This window comes from Schistocerca serialis, chromosome 7 (genome assembly GCF_023864345.2).
Source record: "Schistocerca serialis cubense isolate TAMUIC-IGC-003099 chromosome 7, iqSchSeri2.2, whole genome shotgun sequence".
In the NCBI taxonomy this organism is placed as follows: domain Eukaryota; kingdom Metazoa; phylum Arthropoda; class Insecta; order Orthoptera; family Acrididae; genus Schistocerca; species Schistocerca serialis.
In genome coordinates this window covers 479,945,054-479,951,482 of record NC_064644.1, presented here as the reverse complement: position 1 = coordinate 479,951,482, position 6,429 = coordinate 479,945,054, and the positions used below count along the sequence as shown (strand labels likewise).

The 6,429-nt window shown below is 42.6% G+C and overlaps 1 non-coding gene across 1 annotated transcript; it reads right to left on the bottom strand.

Annotated features, from left to right (window-relative positions):
* Positions 1 to 6,354: 6,354 nt before the first annotated feature.
* On the bottom strand, positions 6,355 to 6,429 carry Trnas-cga (transfer RNA serine (anticodon CGA)). Its single transcript has one exon. It is a non-coding gene; the product is annotated as a tRNA-Ser (tRNA).

The window sequence follows — 6,429 nt, the reverse complement described above, 5'->3', positions numbered from 1 at the left end:
AAGACACGTACAAGCATACATTTTCAATATCACTTTATGCGTCTGGTCGTTTAATAGTCGATAGGTATGAATATTATATTAACTCTGATAATAAAAATTTTTAGACTGGCAAATAACATTGTAAATTTAATGAAAGTTCATCCGATTATAAGTATTTTTCCCATTATATCTATTGTAATATAAATAGTAAAGAAAATTATTGTGTTAGAAATTAAAAAAAACTGACGAACGGGACTCGATCCATTGATCCAGCGATTACGAGGCTTGAACGCTAATCGCTTTTTTTTATCTCATTTTGTTCGTTGTATATATTCGGGGCGGACGTCTCATGACATCTGCTCAGGTTGTTCGTTGATCCGTTCACTCACATTTTTTTTATTGCAGTTGGCATCTAACCCTCTGACAAAACACGCTGAGGTACCGTGCCGCCACCACTCAATTGCCGCCGCTTCATGATAAAAATGGCCACGTACAGGTATATATTTGACGACCGAAATTATCTCTCAGCAACGCTTGAGAAGTACGCGCTACTGCTTACACATTTTGTTGTGGTAATGGAGTACTACGAGTGTACGAAGTTTGCAGTGACTCTGCGTTCCAAACGTCGTGGCCGCCCCTTGTCAGTCACATTTTCTAGGAAATGAAAAAATATTCTGTAACGGTTAATCTACTGAGGAGAGCAAGGAATTTTTTTAGAGGGGGGGCGTTATCTATTACTGAGTGCAAATATTTTCAAATCTTCTCCAGTAACACCAGACCAATACAAAAGCCTATAGAGTGTTTTAAAAGTGACGGCAAAGCGCTGTTTCTGAAATAAACGGCAATAACTTAGAAAACAAATGGCAGTAAATCGGTTTTAATGATCTATAACGAATTTAGAAACGTTACTTCTTATTACAGAAAGACTTAAATTGATAACACGTTATAGCACACATTCTTCCTATTCTGTGCCAGGGATATTTGCTACGAAAGAAATTAATGTTGTCCATGACTCACAAATTTCGACACAGAACCTGTTATTTGAAATAAAAACAATATAGTTTTCAGATATTTCTATTATATCAAAAAGTTACAGTGTTAGAAAGTTACACTACTGGCCATTAAAATTGCTACACCAAGAAGAAATGCAGATGATAAACGGGTATTCATTGGACAAATATATTATACTAGACCTGACATGTGATTACATTTTCACACAGTTTGGATGCATAGATCCTGAGAAATCACTATCCAGCACAACCACCTCTGGCCGCAATAACGGCCTTGATACGCCTAGGCATTGAGTCAAACAGAGCTTGGACGGTGTGTACAGGTACAGCTGCCCATGCAGCTTCAACACGATACAACAGTTCATCAAGAGTAGTGACTGGCGTATTGTGAGGAGCCAGTTGCTCGGCCACCACGCCAGTATGGCGATGACGAATACACGCTTCCAATGTGCGTTCACCGCGATGTCACCAAACACGGATGCGACCATCATGATACTGTAAACTGAACCTGGATTCATCCGAAAAAATGACGTTTTACCATTCGTGCACCCACGTTTGTCGTTGAGTACACCATCGCAGGCGCTCCTGTCTGTGTTGCAGCGTCAAGGGTAACCGCAGCTATGGTCTCCGATCTGATAGTCCAATATGTTGCAAACGTCGACGAACTGTTCGTGCAGATGGTTATTGTTTGGCAAACCGATTCCATATTCTGATAACAGTCATTGGATCTCGACCAACGCGAGCAGCAATGTCGCGATACGATAAACCGCAATGGCAATAGGCTACAATCCGACCTTTGTCAAAGTCGGAAACGTGGTAGTACACATTTCTCCTCCTTACACGAGGCATCACAACAACGTTTCAGCAGGCAACGCCGGTCAACTGCTGTTTGTGTATGAGAAATCGGTTGGAAACTCTCCTAATCTCAGCATGTTGTAGGTGTCGTCACCGGCGCCAACCTCGTGTGAATGCTCTTGAAAGCTAATCATTTGCATATCACAGCATCTTCTTCCTGTCGGTTAAATTTCGCGTCTGTAGCACGTCATCTTCGTGGTGTAGCAATTTTAATGGCCAGTAGAGTAATAAAGAATGAGAAGATAAAATAATAAAGTATCTATGTGTTGAGCTTTATCAAATAACTTGTCACCACGTGTTGTGAAAGCTGTAGCTACAATGAAGAGCCAAAGAAACTGGCAAACCTGCCTAACATCGTACAGGAGCCCTGCAAAAATGGATGAATGGATGCAAGTGGTCAGACAGGATTCTTACGTACGTTTCACCGTGAGAGTCGTATCTAGACGTATCAAGGGTTCCATATCACTACAACTGTCTGGGGAAGGCGAGGGCCACGTGGAGCCGGATCTTGGGATGAATTTCCATCTCTCCGAGGCACCCGGTCTCTTCTGCGACTTAGCCGACGAACAGGCTGAGGACCCTTGGATGGGGACCGATTCGGCAGCAGTTGGTGGATGCCGAGGTCGTTACTGGCTATTACCTTCGTAAGGGCTTCTTGTGTAAAGGGGGAGACAATCATGGTGAACTGAAGGTCTTTACTCCACAGGAACTAGTTTGCATGGTCCTCAGATATTTCCATGATTCGGCGATCGGGGGTCATTTGGGGTTCCAAAAGACCTGGAACCAAGTTCGGGAACACATGTTTTGGCCCAACCTATATCGCGATGTCAGGCGATTTGTTGGTAGCTGTATCCAGAGTAAGCGCGCTAAGCCCGATGTGAGGCTTCGCACAGGACTACTACGACCGTCTGGACCGCATTTTTATCGATTATATTGGACCGTTGCGCCGTACCAAAAGGGGGAACAGGTACATACTGGTAGCTGTGTACGCCTTTTCCCGATTTACGTTGCTCCTACCCACCCGAGGTACAACTGCCGAAATTACGGTACAACAGCTGTCCCGCATCATTTCCTGGTTTGGCCCTCCGAAGAGTTTGGTCAGTAATAATGCTTCCGCATTTTGTCGAAGGTCTTTAAAGGTTTCTGTTTTAGTAACGGTATTAAGCATATAACGACCACCCCTATTACTCCCAAAGCTTCCTTCGCGAAGCGTGTCAATCGCAAACTTAAGACCGCTCTCTGTGTTTACCATTCCCGCACACCTACTAGATGGGACACAACCTTGACGTGGCTAATCAGTTCTTCAAAGATCACAATGACGATCGATGGAAACTGGCGCCAGAAACGCACCAGCTCACGTGGTAAAAAGAAAACCACGTATGGAACGAGCGCTGCTGGTAGTGCCTCATCCAGACATGTTCCACGGTGCGATTACTGCACTGTTTGATACTTATAGCATCTATCACTCATTGAACTTCTACTAAACTGACATGTAATTAAGATCGTCTCAATTAGATGCTATTCAGTTTCGTCTCTCCACTAAATTCTTAAATATGTGCTTATTCTGTCCACTCCATGACGTCCTGAGTGCCACGTCCATTTTCACCAGTGTTTCAATGCATTCTTTCTCTCTGGTACGCATTCGCTGACAACTTGTATGCTGGCCAAAGATAAAGCCTCCTGATGGGCTAGCTGGCGTCCCATCGTCTCTTGGACCATAAATTTTACACACTTTAAAATAATTTTTTTATGATATCTCTTCTGCTTTTGTTGGAATTTCTAATTTAATTTCCCACCAAATATTCTATGTGCTCAGAAGCTACCTTGGCTTCTGGACTCTGTTGTCTCCTTCTCCTTACCGTGAGTATACACCATAAGACAAAGTTGTGGCGCAGCTGAATTTTCCACTGCTAGAGTGAACGAGCCAGAGAATAAGTTACTGCGTCATCTAAATCTTCCCGGTCTTCTGCTCCCAGCAGATACAGAAATATTATATATACCAGGTTTGTTCAACAAAGACGGAGACTGTTACTGGTATTTTCAACGTGTTGAAACGACCATTGCATTGCCACCTAGCGATTGCTTCGTGTACTAATAAGTATCCTCAATTGCCACAGCGCGCCACCCCTACCTCATCTCAAGCGGTGTCTTGAATATGGTTGTAAGTAAAGCTTACAGTGCTAGAAAATTCGAGAGCAATATTATGCGATCAAGCTTCTCGTTTTACTCAAGGAGACTGCTTCAGAAACGCTTCAATATCTTCGTAGGACTGGTGGTGAGACTGCAATATCTCATGCAGCATGTTTGCGGTGGCATAAAGCTTTCAAAGATGGAAGAGAAGTTGTGAACTGAAAGGAGGGGAGGGTGCCCACGCCACTGTTCTTACTGACATCACAATCAACGCTGCTACAGCAATCATTCACCAGGACTCTCATGTGACAGACAACTCGCAAAAATGCTGGAAATTTTGGTGGGAAGCGCTTAAAGAATTTTGAAGGATCATTTAAACATGTGGCGAATGTGTGGTAGTTGGTTTCCCAGAGTGCTAACTCCTACTCAAAAATAGAAAAGATTTCACATTTCTAACTTTGAAACAGTACGTCCAGAATGAAAGCGACGATCGATGGAAAACCATCATCACTGCCGATGAATGTTATGTCCCAGAAATGAAATGACAGATTACGTTCAAAATACAGAGTAGGTTCAAAATAGGCAGTTTCCCCCATCTCACCCCACCCCCAAAGAAAAGCGTGCGTCCAGAATCAGCCAGTGAGGTCATTTTTGGATTGCCATGACATGGTGTACACATATCTAGTTCCCAGAGGTCGGACAGTAAATGCAGAGCACTTCAGGAACGTCCTTCAACAACTGATGGAAAGTTCATATCCCAAAGAACCAAAGGGAACTACGCAGAAAGACTCGATTCGGAAAACGACGCAGTGGAGGGTTTAGAGGCGATTTTGAACCGTTTAACAAGAAATGGATTTGAGAACATGAAATGGATTTGAAGATATCTTCCAGAAGTGGATGAGAAGGCAGCACAAGTGCATTGCTTTTAATGATGTATAAAATGACGGGGAAAATATTGATTTTGGTTGATTGTTTGTAAATAAATATTTTTCAGTATGTCTCAGTTTTTGTTGAATGATCTCTGTAGGGGGGTGTGGGGGGCAGAGGAAGGATCCTTCGCCCACAGTTTCACCTCCATGCATGGCTACACTCCACACGAATACTCTCAGAAATGACTTCCTAACACTTAAATCTACATTCGATGTAAACATATTTCTCTTCTTCAGAAACACTTTTCTTGTCATTGACAGTCTACGTTTTGCATCTTGTCTACTTTGTCCATCATCAGCCATTTTTCTGCCCAAATAACAAAACTCATTTTCTACGTTTAGTGTATTGTTTCCTAATCTAATTCCCTCAACATTACTTGATACAATTCGACTACATTTCATTATCCTTGCTTTGTTCTTGTTGATTACCATCTTATTTTCTTCTTTCAAGACACTGTCCATTCCTTTCCGGTGCTCTTCCAAATCTCTTGTGGTCTCTAGCAGAATTACAATGTCATTGGAAAAACCTCAAAGTTTTTATTTCGTCTCTCTTTACTTTAATTCCTACTCCTAATTTTTCTTAGTTTCCCGTTATTGATTGCTCAATGGACAGATTGAATAACACCAAGGATAGGCTACAACCCTGTCTCACTCCCCTTCTCAACCACTGTTCCCTTTTCACACCTCTCGACTCTTATAACTGCTATCTGGTTTCTGTGGAAGTTGTAAATAACCTTCCACTCCCCGTATTTTATCCCCGCTACCTTCAGAATTTCAATGAGAGTATACCAGTGAACATTGTCCAGAATTTTCTCTAAATCTGCAAATGCTATACACATAGGTTTGCCTATTCTTAACCTAGCTTATAGGAGAAGCCATACGGTCAGTATTGCGTTGTGTGTCCTACATTTCTCCGGAATCCAAACCGATCTTTCCCGAGGAAAGGAATTCGTGTTAGTATTTTGCAACTACGACTTATTAAGCTGGTAGTTCGGTAATATTCACACCTGTCTGCACTCGGTTGCTTTGCAATTGGAATTATTATATTCTGTCAGAGAGTATTTCGCCCATCCCATATATATTGCACACCGGATGGAGTTTTACTAGTTCTGTATTGTTAAATCCTCAATGCTGGTAGCGGCCTGACACAAAACGTGAGTGGGTCGATGTCGACTAACTTCTATCGATCCAGAACGAGGGAGACTTCGTTCAGGATGATGCGAACAAATTTTAGTGGCTGTGCGTAGCCGTTTTATGTGCTCTTCGCAGTACTGAATAGGAGGTTCCAGATTAAAAAAAAAGAAAAGCTGTGCAGGTGGTAAGGTTGATACAAAGCTCTTCTTTTATCTGATTATCTTACATCGACTTCGTCACTCACGTGACTATCACGTATCTCTTGTTACGTAGTAGAGCTGTCTAAGAGTTGAAACTTCCTGGCAGATTAAAACTGTATGCCCGACCGAGACTCGAACTCGGGACCTTTGCCTTTCGCGGGCAAGTGCTCTACCAACTGAGCTACCGAAGCA